The sequence below is a fragment of the Lithobates pipiens genome, unplaced genomic scaffold, assembly GCF_037356315.1.
Source record: "Lithobates pipiens isolate NorthernLeopardFrog02 unplaced genomic scaffold, aLitPip1_a1.2 Scaffold_23, whole genome shotgun sequence".
Lineage (NCBI taxonomy): Eukaryota > Metazoa > Chordata > Amphibia > Anura > Ranidae > Lithobates > Lithobates pipiens.
Genome location: NW_027507785.1, coordinates 272610262 through 272631698, shown reverse-complemented (window position 1 = coordinate 272631698; position 21437 = coordinate 272610262).

The following is a 21437-nucleotide window of genomic DNA, read 5'->3' as shown; positions in this document are numbered from 1 at the left end:
TCTTAAACCCCACCCATAAACATCCCACTCTGCCCTGATGTTGCTTAACCACTTAAGCCCTGGACCATTTTGCTGGCCAAAGACCAGAGCACTTTTTGTGATTTGGCACTGCTTCGCTTTAACTGACAATTGCGCGGTCGTGCAATGTGGCTCCCAAACAAAATTGATGTCCTTTTTTCCCACAAATAGAGCTTTCTTTTGGTGGTATTTGATCACCCCTGCGTTTTTTATTTTTTGCGCTATAAACATAAAAAGAGAGACAATTTTTTAAAAAATGCATTATTTTTTACATTTTGCTATAATAAATATCCCCCAAAAGTATATATACATTTTTTTTTCTCAGTTTAGTCCGATACGTATTGTTCTACATATTTTTTGTTAAAAAAAATAAAAAATCGCAATAAGTATTTATTGATTGGTTTGCGCAAAAGTTATAGCATTTACAAAATAGGGGATAGTTTTATGGCATTTTTATTAATAATTTTTTTTGTTACTAGTAATGGTGGCGATCCGTGATTTTTATCATGACTGCGACATTATGATGGACACATCGGACATTTTTGACACATTTTTGAGACCATTGTCATTTATACAGCAATCAGTGCTATACAAATGCACTGATTCCTGTGTAAATGACACTGACAGTGGAGGGGTTAACCACTAGGGGGCAGTGTAAGGGTTAAAGAGGAAGTAAACCCTGATGGGTTTACTTCCTCTTTCATTCCCTGCAAAGGCAAAGCATAATGAACTACTATGCATCGCATAGTAGCCCATTATGTGTCACTTACCTGACACAGGAGCCAGCGATGTCACCGCTGTCCCCTGTAGTCCGTCGCATCCATCTTTTCGGTGGGGTCTCGCAGCTCCGCCGCTGTCATTCGGCGGAGCCGCGATGACTTCACTCCCGCGCATGCGCACGGGAGTCGACACGCGCGGCAGCTCCATTGTTGGAAATGTCGCGCTCAGTGCGCCTGCGCGCCGCTGTCTACGGTGCCTGTCTTTGGGCAAATATCTCCTAAACCGTATAGGTTTAGGAGATATTTCTTGGACCTACAGGTAAGCCTTAGTCTAGGCTTACCTGTAGGTCAAAGTGGTTTGTAAGTGTTTACAACCACTTTAAGTATGTCCTGAGGAGTGAGTCCAACTGTGGGGGGGCGTGGCTACATTTGACACGTCACTGATCTCTGCTCCTGATCACAGGGAGCAGAGATCAGTGACACTGTCACTAGGCAGAAAGGGGAGATGCTTGTTTACATTAGCATCTCCCCGCTCTTCCTCTCCATGAGGCGATTGCAGGTATCCCTGTGTCGATTGAGTCTGCAGGGACACGCGACCCGACTCAGAGGTCCCAGGCGGCTGGCGCATGCGATGGCATGGCGGTAAATTTAAAGGGACGTACAGGTATGCCCATTTGCCCAGCCGTGCCATTCTGCCAACATACATCGGCGTGCGCCAGTTGGGAACTGGCTAAAATCATTTTAAATTATTTAAAGCATTTCTACTAAATAAATGAACAGAATAAGGAAAAGCAAAAAAGTTGAAATATGGATGGTCAAAATTAAAAGAGCCAGCGGAGGACTGACAAAATAGAAAAGAATGTGACCTTTCTTTGCAATATTGTTGCACAGAGCAGCTAAGTACAGGCATGCCCCACTTTTAAGTACGCAATGGGGTTTATTTACTAAAGCTGGAAGGTACAAAATCAGGCTCACTTCTGCATAGAAACCAATAAAAAAATTTTGTTACTAGTAATGGTGGCGATCCGTGATTTTTATCATGACTGCGACATTATGATGGACACATCGGATATTTTTGACACATTTTTGAGACCATTGTCATTTATACAGCAATCAGTGCTATACAAATGCACTGATTCCTGTGTAAATAACACTGACAGTGGATGGGTTAACCACTAGGGGGCAGTGTAAGGTAGTCTTTAGTATCACTTTAATTAAAGATTAAGAAAGGGATAAATTGATAAAAAAATGTTTTAATAGTTTATTTTAATGGAAATTTTGCGATATAAAGAGTATTAACGTTACAATACAAAAATCACTATTCCTGCAACACAGATTAGGACTGGGTTCCAATATAGAGGGGCTTTAATAATTGTGCCACATTCTTAGTTCAAAGTATAAAACAGAAGCGGCTAAGACAGATAGCTGGACTGCTTTTATTTGAACATAAAACACTACAAACGATCAAAAACATAAAAGGCAAATGAAATATGCATAGCAGGGTTAAAGCCCAATATACTGATTATTTGGCTCCTCTGGACAATAGGCAGTTTGAATGCACTTCCTGGACTTTAGATCCACTTCATCAGAAATGTCAAAAGGTCAATTGCTATTAAAGACAAGATATTAAAGACTATTTAAGTTATTTACAGATTTATACAGATATATATATTCCAGATGAATTAAATACTGACACTGAATACCTTTCTGTCATCCAGGTGAAAAGATGGTACAGTTAGAATCGTCCATATAGTGAACTTGGTGTTGAGTTATTCACTTTAAGGTCATGACAGAAGATGACAAAGGGGCACTCTTTACGTCTAGGGGAAAAAAATATTTAATATCCAAATATGGAAAGGTTTTTTCACAGTAATGCCCTGTACACAGGGTCAGAAATTCCAACCGAAAAGGTCCGATCGGATTATAGTGTCAGAAAATCTGATCCTGTGTGGGCTCTATCGGACTTTTTCTGTCGTTATTTGAAAGCAGGACCTAAAATTTTCCGACAACAAAATCCGATCAGACTTTTTTAGATCGTTTATAGAGAATTCCAATCGGACAAAGTGCCACGCATGCTCAGATCAAATAACGAGACCAAAGCTATTGGCTACTAGCTGCAACGTAGTCCAGTTGCAACGAACGAACATCATAATGTTCCAAATGATCGTTTTTTTACGACAACTTTGTCCGACCGTGTGTATGCAACACCAGTTTCGGACAAAATCCTTCGGAAAAAATCAGACGGATTTTGTTGTCGGGAATGTCCGACCGTGTGTACGGGGGCTAAGAGCTGTGAAAATGTGGAATAGAGTACCTCAAGTAGATTGCTTTAAAAAAGCCCTGGATTGTTACCTAAAAGTACATGATATAACTGGGTACTAGGATTTCTTTTCCTTTTATTGGTTGAAGTAGATGGACTTATGTATTTTTACAACCAGACTAACTATGCAAATATGTAGAACTAAAGGGTATTGATGACCCTAATTAGGCTGTCAGGCTCATTCATCCACTACTATTCCAGCAATCAAAACTGAAAATCAAGCCTAGACCAAGTAGTGTGACTTGGAACCACAGGACTGAAATCTGCTACTCCAATTTGCTTAGACCGCAGTTGCTTCTATTCATCTCAAAGTATGAAAATGGCACCTACTCTATTTTTTGTTATAATTTCTATAACTATTTTCTTTCAGGAAGAAATAACACCTACATATATGTTAGCTCTGTGTTTAACCATCATGAGAAAGTTGCTATTGAAAATGTTATAAAGTTCTTAAATATTTATACCGAGTTATTGTTTACTGTACTATATTTTCTGCCATTTAAAAGGAAACACAAACTCAGAGAAATAAGAAGAAGGGAGCACCCACAGTGCCACATCCTTAATGTAACAAGGGAAAAATAATAAGATTCCAAATAGATATCTACAGGTTGGACTTTTAAGGCATGGAAGCAAACAGGAAAGTAGACAAAAAATAGTTATTTTATTGAAAATTACAATATCATAACAGTGTTCAAAACAATAAAAAATCATATGAAATTATATAATTTGTACATTGAGCCCTTATGCGTCGCGTCTGCGTGTTTCGCCGTAAAGGCTTCCTCAGGACACGGAAAAAGGTTCAAAGACGTAGCAAGAGAGAGCAACAATAAATTTCACTATCTCCAAATAAATTGTGCCTCAAGTACAAATGTCATAGCAACCAGGACAGATCCAAATATATGGAGCGGTCAACCACGCTGTGGACAGCAAGTGGCACATTCTGATGAGTACAAACAAAAATTGATAGTTGCTTATAGCAGGGGCAGGAAAAAAGTCTCAGTCAGTATATTACTATCAATGGGGGACGGCCAATAGAGGACAAAATCCCATCCACATGAAGCTTTGTAGATGCTGGTGACACATAGTATGGCCAAACAGCATATAAAAACTAAAGGTAAAAGTATTTTTGTGGAGACAATGAAGGCATACCCCTGGGAGACAGCCCAATGCTGCACAAGGGCTCAATGTACAAATTATATAATTTTATATTGTTTTGAACACTGTTATGATATTGTATAATTTTTTTGGTCTATTTTATTTGCTTCCATGCCTTAAAAGTCTGACCTGTAGAAACATAAACTCCAATGCAATTTTTAGAAAACCAACAACTTTTTTTTAGTAAAATAATCTTTAATGCTGACCTCATCTGAACCAGGAAGAAAAAGATTCCCGTACTCTGCTTTAAGCATCTAGTTGTTTGAGCTGGCGCAGTTATTACGAGGTAATGTGTCAACGATGTATTTTTAGTGACTGAAACATCCTTTTAAGTCAGGAAAATATTTCGCCTTTCAATCAGATCAATTCTCTTTAATTAGCCGACTAAGCAAAGCTCTATCTACACACATCTCTTCAAGTATAAGGAGTAGCACGTCAGCCAACCACCGTACTATCCATTGTGCAAAGTAAATTATTTATTTCCTGGTGATGACTACAAAGGTGAGTACGCCAGGAACACTTCTTTACTCCAGTACCCTGCCAGACATGTTATTTTTCCTTACTAAAACACCCTAATAGCTTGCCTTTGCTAGTCTTGGCTCAGGAAGCAAGGGTATCGTAAAGAAATAAACCCTTGTAATTTTGTGGTGTGCAATCTACATTCTAAGGATATTTGGGAAGAACGAGGTTTATGTATTCTGTGGTCATAGTGGATGCAGAAAAATCACTCGGGACTTTGTGTTATACCATTAATGCAAGACAGTACAGGTGAAAAAAAAAAAAAAACCACACAGCCAATATGGGTGCAATTACTGTTGCTGTCCAAGGTGCTAAAAAGCCTGCCCATTGTCATCAGCACTGGGAAATCTAGGCAGGAATGTGATTAGAACTTGAAGAAAAGCCTAGATAACACACATATTTATCCAGCCCTGCAGAGAAGACATGAAAAGGTTAAATTCGATCCTCCATCCCACCCCCACATTCCCTCCACAATGTTAACCTTGACTTTCTTGATTATAACATTTGTGCCAGACCTTTGTTTTCTTTTTCTCCCCCCCCCTCTCACTCTTGTATTCTCTCCCGATTCTTTCTGTCTTTAGTTTATCCTGCAGGATATTGCCAAAGCTGTGCCATATTTTATTTCATATTTGTTTTCTGCCTTTAGCTCCTTCTCTGGTTTAATGCCAGGAACAAAACCACCAGCCCTGCCAAACAACATTGTTCTCTGAAATAATAATAATAATAATATATAAAAATTGGCTAAAAAACACCTCTTCATTTTCTCACAATTCTCTGTTCTCTCACTTGGTCCATATATTTCTGAAATAATTATTTCTTAAATTGTTACAGTTCCCTACATAACCCATTACTTACCAGTTTACAGAGTTACAGCATACTATTTTTTTTTTCTAATTGAGGAATATTATTCCATATTTTGGGAAAAATGCAGTAACAGAATACATTTTCTACTTTTTTATTTTTTTATTTTAGCCATGGAGTGAAGCAGTCTTTTGTGGGGTGGTCATCATTCAACATACCATTTGAGAAGATCAAAGGAAAAAACGGGCTTATTTGAAGTAAACCTTTCCTATGGCAATAAAGGGGTTGTCTTTGCTGATACCCTTCTGGACATGCTAGTTGCCTGGCTGTTATTCTGACCCAGTAACTCTGATTCTTTTTAAGTTAAAACAGTAAAAAAAACTCAAAACAAAAAATTATCATATTGCAGCTTACCTGCTATTAGATGTGATAGCTGCATTCGTTTTATTTTTTTACTTTATAAAAGGGTGTTTTCATCTGTTGATCTAGCCAGTATTTATTTTTCAACTTCCTTTAACAGATCAATTTGTGCAGTGAAAGTGAAAACTAGAGGGTTGAGAAAAAACATATAATAGTGACAGGGGATCTTACAATGGTCAGGTTTTACTCATCATCAAAAAGGGATGCACAGCTCAGCTTACAGCGGCTGGGCTGATCCTGTATGCCAGTGTCCTATCACATAGTGTCCCCCATCAGGCATGCACAGTACACAGGACACACAGATTACGAAAATATCCGAAGATGAACGGCGCCTGCACCGTAATCCAGGTTCTAGCCCCACCATCCAAGTGGACATAGAGTTAGAATAAAAAGAGCCGAGCGCAGCAAGGCCATGCCCGAAGTGTGGTGAGTGAAGCGAGCCCGTGAGGGGCCCTCTAGTATTTGCAGCCCTATGTCCACTTGGATGGTGGGGCTAGCACCTCGACTCACAGCGCAGGTGCCGTTCATCTTCGGAGATTTTCTGAATCTCCTTCTGCTCCATACTGCGCAAGCGCTGTGCCTGGGCAGTACGGGGCGGACACTATCCGATGGACGGACGATATATGGCAGAACACCAGAATGACTAGCTCCTGAGCAGGAGTGATGTCATTCTGCTCTGGCCAATGAAGATGGACAAAATCTGGCACATATGGGACGATGTTGGTGCCAGCAAGGGAGTGATGGGAAGGTGAGTAAAAGAAAGAGAAAGGCGCCTCTAAGTACAGTAGTTAAAAGATTTATTACAGGCACAATGGGATTAAAAACACTTACAAGAGAGTATGAGGTCATAAGCATATAATGAATAGTCCTCATGCTGATCGCTATATTCCTTGTCTCTCTCGGGGAGAGAGAGAGCCGTTCTGCAGCTGTCAGATTCATCAGGTGAATGCGGTGGGTGGTAATGTTTTTTGAAGCATGCATGGCTCCTTCGTCAGATGTGTGTGTTTCAGCTTGGTTCCAGAACCCGGGCCGCCTCATCACATCATCACCTCCTCACTGATCCACATCACCGGGGAGTCTGACAGCTGCAGAAGTGTTCTCTCTCTCCCAGACGGACAAGGATTACAGCGATCCGCATGAGAACTAATCATTATACAGTATCTCACAAAAGTGAGTACACCCTTCAAATTTTGTAAATATTTTATTATATCTTTTCATGTAACAACACTGAAGAAATGACACTTTGCTACAATGTAAAGTAGTGAGTGTACAGCTTGTATAACAGTGTAAATTTGCGGTCACCCCAATAATTCAACACACAGCCATTAATGTTTAAACCACTGGCAAAAAAGTGAGTACACCCCTAAGTGAAAATGTCAAAATTGGGCCCAAAGTATCAATATTTTGTGTGGCCACCATTATTTTCCAACACTGCCTTGACCCTCTTGGGCATGGAGCTCACCAGAGCTTCACAGGTTGCCACTGTGGTCCTCTTCTACTTCTCCATGACAACATCATGGAGCTGGTGAATGTTAGAGACCTTGCGCTTCTCCACCTTCCGTTTTAGGATGCCCCACAGATGCTCAATAGGGTTTAGTTCTGGAGACATGCTTGGCCAGTCCATCATCTTTACCCTCAGCTTCTTCAGCAAGGCAGTGGTTGTCTTGGAGGTGTGTTTGGGGTCATTATTATGTTGGAATACTGCTCTGCGGCCCAGACTCTGAAGGGAGGGGATCATCCTCTGCTTCGGTATGTCACAGTACATATTGGCATTCATTATTCCCTCAATAAACTGTAACTCCCCAGTCCCGGCAGCACTCATGCAGCCCCAGACCATGACACTCCCACCACCATGCTTGACTGTAGGCAAGACACACTTGTCTTTGTACTCCTCACCTGGTTGCCGCCACACACACTTGACACCATCTAAACCAAATACGTTTATATTGGTTTCATCAGACCACAGGACATGGTTCCAGTAATCCATGTCCTTAGTCTGCTTGTCTTCAGCAAACTGTTTGCAGGCTTTCTTGTGCATCATCTTTAGAAGAGGCTTCCCTTTGGGACAACAGCCATGCAAACAAATTTGATGCAGTGTGTGGTGTATGGTCTGAGCACCGACAGGCTGACCCCCCACCCCTTCAACCTCTGCATCAATGTTGGCAGCACTCATACGTCTATTTCTCAAATACAACCTCTGGATTTGACGCTGAGCACGTTCACTCAACTTCCTTGGTCAACCATGGTGAGGCCTGTTCTGAGTGGAACCTGTCCTGGTCTTGGCCATCATGCTGCAGCTCAGTTTCAGGGTCTTGGAAATCTTCTTATAGCCTAGGCCATCTTTATGTAGAGCAACAATTCTTTTTTCAGATCCTCACCTCAGAGAGTTCTTTCTAATGAGGTGCCATGTTGAACTTCCAGTGACTAGTATGAGAGAGTGAGAGTGATAACACCAAATTTAGCACACCTGCTCCCCATTCACAAATTAGACCTTGTAACACTAATGAGTCGCATGACACTGGAGAGGGAAAATGGCTAATTGGGCCCCATTTGGACATTTTTATTTAGGGGTGTACTCACTTTTGTTGCCATCGGTTTAGACATTAATGCCTGTGTGTTGAGGTATTTTGAGGGGAGAGCAAATTCACACTGTTATACAAGCTGTACACTCACTACTTTACATTGTAGCAAAGTGAAATTTGTCACATGAAAAAAATATAATAAAATATTTACAAAAAATGTGAGGGGTGTACTCACTTTTGTAAGATACTGTATGCCTGTGACCTCTTACTCTCTTGTAAGTGTTTTTAATCCCATTGTGCCTGTAATAAATATTTTAACTACTGCACTTAGAGGTGCCTTTCTATTTCTTATATGACCCTCCAGGGCTGCTTCTTCTCTACAAAGTGCTGCCTTCAATGCCATCTCTCCACTGCTACAAAGGACCAGATACCGAGCCTCATCAGATCGCCCTCATCTCTCCCTCTTTTTTAGGATGGTGAGTATTCTCCCTTTAGTTCTGCTTTAAAAGTGTTAGTTGGAGTTATACTTTACTTTGTCAGTCAAGTCCATCTAAATCCGCTGGTACATCTAACAACCTCTCCCCAGACTGACAATGCTGCTGTACAAGCATGTGCCTATTGCTCCTTCCAGCATGAAGTGTGTTACTGTCTGAATCACCACATGAATAAAAGCCAAAATAATCTCCTAATGCAGCCATTATTTTTAGGAGTTGGTAAGCTGCAATATATTAAATGTTTGTTTTATGGTTTAATACCACTTTAATTGCCCAGAAAAGGTATGCATTTGAAAAAAGTCAGAGCAAAGTCTTTATCTCTTTGCTTGTTCGGCTTTAATCACTCAAATTATTGAAGCACGAGCATCAGCATGACAGCCAGACAACTCATTTTTGCAGAATGAGAAGATAGTATTGGAAGCCTGAGTCCCCCATAAAGAACAACTGTTTCTATGGTGGCAATTTTTTTTTTTGTTTCTGTAAGAAGTAAGCACAGCAGCAACTATATGGCGCAATGCTAAATGTGTGTTGAGTTACTTCTTGGACATTCTAACCTTATTTACACGTGTTAATCAAATTCCAAGAAATAAAGTTTAGGATCAAAGAATTCAAAGGGTACTCATTAGTAAAGACTGTAGCCCAACAGGCCATTAAAAATAATTTCAACTTAATGTCCTCTTTAAGTTACATCTTCCCAGAAATGAAGGTCAAAATTGTAACATCATAATATTTCTAAGCATAACATTTCAAAAACAGCTATTATACAAATGGTTTATCTTTCGAAAACATTACACTTTTATGGCTTATTACATATCGAAGAACATTTCAAAAAGGATGAAATCACCCATGTGAGGTTATTTCTTGCTTACTTATTGCCGTCCATCCAAAAGTAAGGCCACATTCACACAGACATCATTCATTCTGTCACATTTTTTCCAAAGAAAAAAATGGATTCAGATTACATAGTTTTACATCAGTGTGCATATCTGTTTTCAGTACAGTTCAGTTTACATCAGTTTGCACTTCAGTTCAGTGCAGTTTACGTGAGTCTACATCTGTTTCTTCTTAGTAATGCAGAGACCAATCAGAGGTGACAAAAGCAAAAACATGCCTAAAAACTGACATAAACGGTAGTAAATGAATGACATCTATTTACATACCTTCCATTTCAATGGATCTGGACATTGGCGGTGCCATTTTAAAAAAACAAACCTGAAGGAACATGGATGTAAGCAGATATTACCTGATGATCATCCATTTACATCCGCCCACCCATAGACATACATTGTGGTTCTGCCTGGATAGGTCTGAAAAACTGGCAGATGGATCTAGACTGAACGCCCATTGTTTGACAACACTGTTTTCTCCTTAATTTCTCAGTTTTCAAACTTACTTCCTTTATTACTTTTTAATTTCTCTATTAAAGTTTTATTAAATCTGCACATATATCACAATTTGTTTGTCTTTCTTTTATGTCCCGCTCTTTGCCCCTTTTCCTCCATCTCTCTCTCTCTCTCTCTCTCAACCGCTAAATTTATATCTCTGTAGATATTTGTCTCCAACAAACCACCATTTCTCCTCTTCTGCTTCACATACTATGCCTGGTTCCTCTAATTTCTTTCTATAATTTGTTTTATATTTCTCAAAGCCCAAAGAGACTTGATGGCTTCTGAGGTGGAGTCTGGGGTTTAATATGTATTGTGTTGCCATGTTTTGCTATATTTTGGCCAATGCCTGGCCTAACTACTAAGACACAGTTAGCAGAAACAGTCGGCTATATCCAGCCAAATAATAACTATCCAGACACTCATGGCTTTGAGGCAATGGTGGGGGTTTGACTGAAATCGAGACCTACTGGATAGTGATTCTGTCACAACATGTGGATAAGCTTTTCTTAATAAACCTAAAGAGCAATGTGCAGTGTAGAAGACTTATGATAGGTTACTATTGATTGCTGCTCAAAGAAACCACTTAGAAATCACCTTTCATCAGTCGGACTACACTAAATGGATGAAATCTAACTTTGTGCTGTAGATTACTATGCCTCATATGTTTTTGCTGTTTGTGGTTGAAAACAACCAATGCATTAACATTTCCTTCAAAACTTGCCAAGTAAAGCAGTATTATACCAGCCTTTATATCGTGGTAATCATAGTTACATAGTTAGTCATGTTGAAAAAAGTCCATCTAGTTCAACCAATAAAAGGAAAAAAAAAATCATACAATCCCATATACACAATCCTATTCCCACAATTGATCCAGAGGAAGGCAAAAAAAAAAACTGCAAAGCATGATCCAATTTGCCCGAGCATAGGGAAAAAATTCCTTCCTGATCCCTCGAAGGGAAATCGGATAGTCTCTGGATCAACTTTACCTATAAGTATTAGTATCCAGTTATATTATGTACATTTAGGAAATAATCCAGTCCTTTTTTAAAAGCAACCTTCTGAACTAGACAGAACCAGCTCTTGAGGGATACCACATTTTCACAGCTCTTACTGGGAAGAAACCTCTCTGTATTTGGAGTTTAAATCTCTTTTCCTCCAGACGTAAAGAGTGCCCCTTTGTTCTTTGTGATGACCTTAAAGTGAATAACTCAACACCAAGTTCACTATATGGACCACTTATGTATTTATACATGTTGCTCATACCCCCCTTAATCTCCTCTTCTCAAGAGAGAATAAATTCAGTTCCTCTAATCTTTCCTCATAGCTGAGCTTCTCCATGTCTCGTATCAGTTTGGTTGCCTTTCTCTGCACTTTCTCCAGTTCCCCAATACCCTTTTTGTGAACTGGTGCCCAAATTTGAACTACATATTCTAGATGAGGTCTTACTAATGACTTGTACAGGGACAAAATGATCTCTCTCTTTGGAGTCTATACCTCTTTTTTAATAGAAGAAAGGATTTTGCTTGCTTTGGAAAATTCAGCTTGGCATTGCATGCTATTATTAAGCATTTGATCCACCAAAAAACCCAGATCCTTCTCCACTATGGATTTCCCCAGTTGTACTCCCCCTAGTATGTAAGATGCATGCATATTCTTAGCCCCAAGTGCATAACTTTACATTTATCAACATTAAACCAAATTTGCCATACAGTTGCTCAATTAAACAGTTCATTGAGGTTGGCTTGTGGTCAAATTAGTAAACACAGAGGGCCTCAAGCGCAGTTTTGCAACATGTCAGGAGGGTTGTACAATGGCTTTTTTTTTTGGTAAATTTTCTGTTATCAATTATTAAGATGGCATAAATAAGTTATAAAAATAAAAGTAATTGATCTTTACTGTAGACAAACTGGTACTCTTATAGAATTCTATACCAAGGGACCCAACAATTAATGGGGAGAGGGGATCATTCTTTTAATGGATTTAAATGATGTATTTTGTGTGCCTATTGTTTTTAAAAGTAGTTAACAAATCAAGAAAAGGGGTTGAAAAGAGCAAATTTTGCATTTTGAACGTTAGGCACATACTTTATGAATGGGTCTGAAAGTAAACAAAGGTATTCATTATTAAGATCCCCAGGCGTTGCTTCTGTGGGCGTTGAAACAAGTGGTCAGAAAGAGCTGGGACTGCAACATTCTGGAGAGAGGTGGTTAGGATCAGAGCAGTTTGGGGAGTGATGGCCAAGCCAGAACACATTAACGGGAAGGGGTGTGTGTGGGGGGAATGGCACAATCCTGAAAAGTACAGATCTTTCAGTACTTTATATATTAGCTGGCAGCTTTGTTTGCACTCACTCAATAGCGCTCATAGAGGCCCTTGTACAAATATAAATAAAGAATTAGGCTTTATTATACAGGCATGCTTCTGCAACAAACCAAGGCTCATTGTGACAGTTCATTCAGCAATTTTAGCTAGTAATCAGATCTGTTCTGGCCAAAGACTGATCACACAAAATAACAGGGGCTGAGTACAGTGTGCCTCAATTTGAACAGTGGCAGGCCATGTAATGGACACCAGAGCTTTATACACATGATAGAGAATAAGTACTGTGCCACTCCTAATATTAAAGTGGTTGTAAACCCACTACAAAAATAAATAAATACATTTAAAAAACCTGCAAGACAAAGGCATAATGAGCTAGTATGCATAGCACACATAGCTCATTAAGAAATACTCACCTTAGATCGAAGGCCCCGCTGTGGTCCCCGCACACTGCTCGGGCTGGCGACATCACTTATTTCCGGGTATCACAGGCTCCGGCGCTGTAATTGGCCACGATTACGTCACTGCGCGGCGGGAGCCACCGGTAACGGCGCATCAGCTGAAGCAACAGCACAAACGATGCTGATACAGGGGATATCTCCTAAACCATGCAGGTTTAGGAAATATCCACTGTAGCTACAAGTAAGCCTTATTAAAGACTTACCTGTAGTAAAAAGCGGATTGTAAGTGTTTACAATCACTTTAATAACAAATATTTTAAAATCTAACCCAGCATTCTAAACTGATGAAGAACAAAGGCTCTCATGTGTTACATGCACATAAATTGAAGTAAGTATTTGGAGCATTTTATTAAATGGATTGCTAGCTAGAGAGGGTGGGGTTTAATGTTTAATGGGGGGAAGAGGGGGGGGGGGGGGTAAATCAGGCTGTATGAATATTAAGTATAAACTACTAATTACTATTGGGTAAATCCCATTGGAATCACACCAAAGTAGTACAGGAGGTCTCAGCTGCTGATTGCTGACATAACACTGATGCCTACTAATGACCAGATCAGCTACACCTGTGAACTGGGAGCCATTTGCTGTGAGTATTTGCTTTCCTTTTTTGTCAAGATGCTTCAAGTGCAGGATATTTGTTGTCTGCAACTTGCAAGATTTTTGTTGCTCATTTTGGCAGGATCTCACTGGTCAGGAACTGTTGGGAAGCATTCTGACAGCACATGCTTTGGATGATGAGGGCAGATTTTCACTTAGTGAAACAAAGCCTTTGGTTCAGGTCTGTTCTGAATTGATATTTCCCCTTACCTCTCAGGGGCATGATGTTTTCATTCTTCCTTTAAGTATGCTTCAGGTTAAATTTCTGGGATGGCTGCTGAAATATTGTACAGGTTCCTTTCTCCAGCAGCATTCAGTTTATTCACAACAGGTGATGTTATATTATGTTGCTGATGTGCACTCTTTGGTTGAGCAAGGGAAATGCAAACTGACCTTAGTTCGGCCTCTGCTCCAAGCCTGATCAGAGATCCTATACCCAGTGTTACATGATTCACACAAAGTCAGATCTGCCGCTAAACATCAAGAATCTCTTCCTTTGTTACCCTTAGCAACCACAGCTACTACTAAGTGTTCCCTGCCTCCTGTAGATCAGTACCCTGCTATCAGTAACCAAGTAGCATCTTTGGGGCGGTTTGGCGAGTTGTATACAGCGCTCCCAAAATGCCCCTGCCCATTGCAATGAATGGACAGTGCTTCTGAAGCGCCTAAAAAGTGCATCAACACAGAAGGTTTTAACCCCTTTTTTAAAATTGCCCCGCTAGTGGGTGAAAAACGCCGCTTAACCACTTCAGTCCTGGACCATTTTGCTGGCCAAAGACCAGACCACTGTTTGCAATTCGGCACTGTGTCGCTTTAACTGACATTTGCGGGGTCATGTGACGTGGCTCCCAAACAAAATTGACGTCCTTTTTTTCCCCACAAATAGAGCTTTCTTTTGGTGGTATTTGATCACCCCTGCGGTTTTTATTTTTTGCACTATAAACAAAAATAGAGTGACAATTTTGAAAAAAACACATTATTTTTTACTTTTTGTTAATAAATATTCCCCAAAAATATATAAAAAAAATTTTTTTTTCCTCAGTTTAGGCCGATATGTATTCTACAGTTTTTGGTAAAAAAAAAATGCAATAAGCGATTATTGATTGGTTTGCACAAAAGTTATAGTGTTTACAAAATAGGGGATAGTTTTATGGCATTTTTATTAATATTTTTTTTTTTACTAGTAATGGCGGCGATCTGCGATTTTTATTGTGACTGCGACATTATGGCAGACACAACGGACATTTTTGACATATTTTTGGGACCATTGTCATTTATATAGCAATCAGTGCTATACAAATGCAGTGATTCCTGTGTAAATGACACTGGCAGTGAAGGGGTTAACCAGTGGGTGGCAGTGTAGGGGTTAAGTGTTCCTAGGGGTGTGTTACTAACTATTGGGGGTTGGGCTTTCATTTAGTGAACACTGATCTCTGCTCCAATCACATGGAGCAGAGATCAGCGTCACTTGTTGCTAGGCAGAATGGGGAGATGCTGAGACGATCGCGGGTATGCCCAATGCGATCGAGTCCGCAGGACCCGTGACCAGACACACGGGGGTCCCGGCCGGGCACGCGAGCACGCCGCTGGCGGTGCACTCACGATGGCAGGGTGGCATTAAAGATTGGACTTACTTGTACATCAATATGCCTGTCCGTGCCATTCTGCCGACGTACATCGGCGTGCGCTGGTCGGGAACTGGTTAAACAACGGTAAAATGTCACTAAAACGAGCTGTGATTTACCGCGAACACACGGCCCCAGTGTGAAAGAGGTCTTATACGTGATTTCCTTTTGAAAGTTTATCACCAAAAATGACATTTTTGTTGCAGGGGATGCCAGAAATCTGACTTGTAGCTTAGGCAGACTTCTAGGAAACTTGGTGAGCCAATCACACAAGCATGGAAATTATGTTTCTGGAGTGAGCTCAGTACACACTCTGTGCACAGAACAACTCCAGGTAGCTATATTGCACTGCATTTACAGAAAATTACAGGGGCTGCAGATTGAAAAGGAAAGGTAATTTTTAATAACATTCAATTACAATATGACTTGTGTAGCAATTGTATATGCTATATTATTTTTTCTTTATTTGCTATTTTTTTTAACCCATGAAAGTGAAGCTACCCTTTAACCACTTAAAGACCGGAAGATTTTCCCCCTTAATTACCAGGCCATTTTTTGTGCTCTACCTGACAATTGCGCGGTCGTGGAGCTCTGTAACCAAACACAATTTTTCCTTTTTTTCCCACAAACAGAGCTTTCTTTTGAAGGTATTTGATTACCTCTGCAACAATTTTGGAAAAAAAAAATATTTTTTATCTTTTGCTATAATAAATATCTAAAAAAACAACAAAAAAAAAATTCTTCATCAGTTTAGGCCAATATGTATTCTTCTACATTTTTTAATTAAAAAAATCGCAATAATCGTATATTGATTGGTTTGCACAAAAGTTAAAACAAAATGGGAATATATTTATGGCATTTTTTTTTTTACTAGTAATGGCGGTGATCAGCAATTTTTAGTGGGACTGCAACATTGCGGCGGACAGATAGGACAGTTTTGACACTTCTCTGGGACCATTGACGTTTATGCAGCGATCAGAGCTCAAAATAGCCACTGATTACTGTATAAATGTCACAGGCAGGGAAGGGGTTAACACTAGGGGCGATCAAGGGGTTAAGTGTGTTCCCTGGGTGGTATTGCCAACTGTATGGGGGCTGGGCTGATTGGAGGAGGAGAGAGATCGCTGTTCCTAATCACTAGGAACAGACGATCTGTCTCTCCTCCCCTGACAGAACAATCTGTTTGTTTACACTGACAGATCACGATTATGCCTGTCTCTGGTACAATCGAGGGTGGCCGGTGAACATTGTGTCCGCCGGACCCGTTGGTTGGCTCCACCACTCGTAAATCTCCTGCTCATTCAACTCTGCCACTATCCTTGCTGCCTACTAATGGGGTGCTGTCTTCTTCCATGCTGCCTGCTGATGGGGGTCCAGTCTTTCTCCATGCTGCCTGCTGATGGGGTCCAGTCTTCTTCCAAGCTGCCTGTTGATAGGATCCAGTCTTCCTCCATGCTGCCTGCTAATAAGGTCCATTCCTCCTCATGCTGCCTGCTGATGGGCTCCATTCCTCCTCCCTGCTGCCAGCTTATGAGGTCCATTCCTCCATGCTGCCTGCTGATGGGGTCCATTCCTCCTCCACGCTGCCTGCTGAAGGGGTCCATTCCTCCTCCACGCTGCCTGCTGAAGGGGTCCATTCCTCCTCCATGCTGCCTGCTGATGAGTTCCATTACTCCTCCATGCTGCCTGCTGATGGGGTTCATTCCTCCTCCATGTTGCCTGCTGATCGGGTCCAGGAGGTCCAGATACCAATTTGGAATGTGAGAACTGCACCTGCTATTACAGCCTCAGTAGTAGAGGTCTTCTAGAAAAGAGCAGAGTTCCATTTGAATCTTGTCCAGACCTAAGTGAAATCCCTGCAATCCCAGGTGCATTCGGGGGCCTGGGTTAGGTAACCTATGTCCTGAGTAGACGCGAGAGGCAGTTAAAATGTATGGCAGTCTCTAGCTACCTGAATTGGGAAGGTCCAGTAGTGATGTGACATCTGGCATCTGACCAGCAGGGAACCCAGCCAACCTCTGCGGTTTTTATTTTTTGCACTATAAACAAAAAAAAGGCGACAATTTTGAAAAAAAAAACAACAATATTTTTTTACTTTCTGCTATAATATATATATATCCAAAACAAATATATAAAAAAGTTATTTAAAAAATCAGGTGTATTTTGATTGGTTTGTGCAAAAGTTATTGCGTCTAAAAACTACGGGATCTATTTAGGGACTTTTTTTTTTTTTTTATTGTTTTAACTGGTCTGAGATTTTTAGTGGGACTGCAACATTGCAGCGGACAAATCTGACCCCAAATTACACTTTTTGGGGACCACTGACATTATTACATTTATCAGTGCTATAAAAATGCACTGATCAATGTAAAAATGACATTGGCAGGGAAGGGGTTAACACCATCAAGGGGTTAAGTGTGTTCCCTCAATCTAACTGTGGGGGGGGGGGGCATTACTGAAACATGACAGAGATCACTGCACCGATCACTGGGAGCAGTAGATCCCTGTCATGTCATTAGGCAGAACGGGGGAAATGCTTTGTTTACATTAGTTTCCTGTTTTGCCTTTCCTCTCTGCGATTGTGGGCCACCAGCAGAAATAGAGTCTACGGGACCCAAGGTCACGCTCCCGTGGCGTGCCCGCTATCCTTCTTTTACAGACTGATGTACCGGTACGTCAGTTTGCGTAGGAGAGCCATTCTCCCGACGTATATAGGTGTGAGCCCGTTCGCAAGTGGTTAAAAGATATATACATTATTTAGTCCCTTAGTTTTCTTATGTAGCTACATATATCTGGTCATCCCAGATGCTGATTGCTAACGGCTTTCAATTTAAACAGGAAATTAGGATAACTGTATTTGTGACAGATCAACAAGTATTTTCTGCACTTGTAGCATTTTAAGGGATAAAACATGGGGAGATGTGTTGCTGAAATGTATTAAATATATTTGTTGTCACCAGAAAAGGTGTCCCTATTGGAAAGTTTACTCTCTTTCTAGCCCAGTTGACTATGATCACCATGATAGATAGTTAAATCGTTTGTTAACCCACTATAATATGATCATGTCATCCTCTCTGTGCCTGTGCTGTATATAAAAAAAATGCCCATTATACCATATATCAGAGCAGCTTTCGGCATGTGACTCCTCGGCTCTCTCCTCTCTCTGGCTGACAGCTATAGTGGGTGGAGCCAAGCACTGCTGCTGACATCAGCCAGGGAGGAGGGGAGGAGAGAGCAGAGAGATCCACGGTGTCACGTGAGTGACGGGAGACGCTCTGATATATGGTATAATCTGCATCTTTTTTATACAGCACAGGCACAGGAGCACATAGCGTTATATAACAGTGGGGATGGCATGATCATAGCATAGATTTCATAGCACCAGGAAGGGGAGGATCATGTAGTGGACAGAGCTGACAGGCAGGGAAGGGGGTAGGAGGACAGAGGAGGACACAGGAGAGCAGAGAGCAGGGCTGCGACTGACGGAGGCATGTGAACTGACCACAGTGTCAGGGCTCAGCAGCCATGATATACTATGGTCAATTTACGGGGGGGGGGATAGCCAGGAAGGATCAGCCAGGTGCTTTAGGTGATACGGGGGGCCAAGTTACACAGCACAAGCACTGTGCTGTATAACATGCTTTAGGGGAGCAGGATCTATTTTTTTTTAGGTTAAAAAATACTTTAAGGTACAGCTTTATATTACTGTCTAGGCTTGAGATTTAGCAGAGATTTTAGCTTTGAGATACAGCAGAGTCCTGCCTGGCTGCAAGGGGACCTGATCATTCTTTGCTATAGTTTAACTTTCACTTGAGGGTCTCCTCCCCACCCTGAGACTGGTCAGTTAATGAAAAGCAGCACATAGATATGCTCACTCTGCTATCTCCTCCTATTGGCAAGTTTATTCTGCTGAAACACATCTAATTTGGCTCCTTGTGCTGACTCCCCCTCCCCCTCTATTGCACAGGGACTGCAAGATGTTGATGCCAAGCCAAATAAGGGTACGTACATTGCGTGCATTAGAAAAAAAAACATATTTGAGGATGTACTTTTGATTACAGAGCTGCATTATTGTGTGTCTTTTCTATCTGCCTGGAGATCATTTTCAAATCAGGTATCTGTTGTAGATAGCCTGTTTCACACTGGATGAATGAGACAGAATGAAAAGCTTCCAATGGTCATTTATGTGTTCTTTTTATGTCTGTGCACGTGTTTCTAATGCCACGTACACACGACCGGACTTTCCGGCAGAAAAGGTCAGACGGTCTTCCCGACCGACTTTCAACCGAGTTACGACGGACTTCCGAACGAACGGACTTGCCCACACATGAACGGACTAAAGTCTGTTCGAAAGTCCGTTCGTTTTGAACGTGATGACGTACAACGGGACTAGAAAAGGAAGTTCAATAGCCAGAAGCCGATAGCTTCCCTTGCGTCGTATTTGGTCCGTCGGACCTGCATACAGACGAACACTTTTCCCAATAGGAATTGAGTCCGTTGGGGACAGATTTGATACATGTTCTATTTCTATGTCCGTCTGAATTTTTTAAAGAAAAACGTTCAGATTATCCCACATATGATCAGACTATCCAACGGAATGATTCCGGCAGACCTAGTCTGCCGGAAAGTCCGGTCGTGTGTACGTGGCATTAGTATTACAAATTTTGACCACAGATGAAAAATATACACGAGGTTAGCCCTAAATTTGTGTGAGCACTTATCGGTTTGAGTCCGGCATGGTAGATTGCAAGCTCCAGTTCAATGTGAACTACAGTGAATGTGAAAGATCTGCACATATGTTGTTTTTGTTGCCATGTATGTGGACGTAATTGTAGAAATACTCATTTGAAAATATTGTAGCTTGCTATAACTTGCATAGCTTTATTCTTTAGTTGTGGTCTACTTATAAAAGCTCTCAGTTGATCTGAAGCTTAGGTCAATGTTTGCATATGAAGTCATTAAGGGATAATTTCTCCAGTTCATTTATCTGCTTCCTAAACAGAAGGCGTGCCAGTAACACAACATTAACCCTCCAGGCAAAGTTAGTAGTGGGAAGCGTTGTTAAAGAGCGTGATTTATTTTAACAACCTTATACATCCGCAGACCCCACACTGCTTGCTAGCCTGTAAGCTACAGGGAAATGAGGTAGTGTGGGGTGAAAGTTCTTCTGAGGTGATCTAACGATTCTCACAGCGAATTTGTGTGTGGGGGTCTGGATACTAAGCAGATTTTTCACACTCCTGATTCCAGAAGAGCTCTTGCCTTTTTGTGCTTTACTCTTCAATTACTTCCCCCCCACCACCACCAACAGATTGATTAGTAATTAGCCCCTTGCTGCACTCAAAGAAGCTTTTAGCTGTGACGAGCTTGCATCGATTGCCCGTTTTGCATCTCCAGAGGGACACTTTGAACAAGGGAGGACATACTGTACATCGTCAAAGTGCTGTCAGAGACCCCTATATATCAATAAGATTAGAGCCTCTTGTCAGATGTGCAGAAGATATTGAGATCTCTGTTTGTTTTCGAACCTAAAGATCTTCAATGTTCTTTTTTTTAATTAAAGTATGACTTTCACATCTTTCCAAAACTCATCTGGAGTTATTTATAAACACACACCATACTCACCTGTGTTCTGATAGTATTCAGTAGCCAATCCTCAGCTGCTAGTGCTAATTGGGTAGCATATGTATTTTTCCGATTCCAAAGAGGGGGACCTACCTACCTTAACCCACTGTAGAAATTGAAGTGGACTATGCTATTTAGGGGTATCACTCTGCATGTCAAGTGGGCCCTATCAACTATTCAGCTACCGAATGGAAGTCCACAGTATTGACTCTACTTACCTAGCAGAATTTTTCTAGGACTACTAAGTGGACGGTACTGCTCCTTTCATGCCCACCCCCTTAGTGTTGGTTTCACACTGAGGCAGCACGACTTGCAGCGCGACTGCCTCAGGTGACCTAGACACGACCGCTGCAGTGACTTGCAAAACGACTTCTCTATAGAAGTCAATGCAAGTCGCCCCCAAAGTAGTACAGGAACTTTATTCTAAGTCGGAGCGACTAAGTCGCCTAAAAAG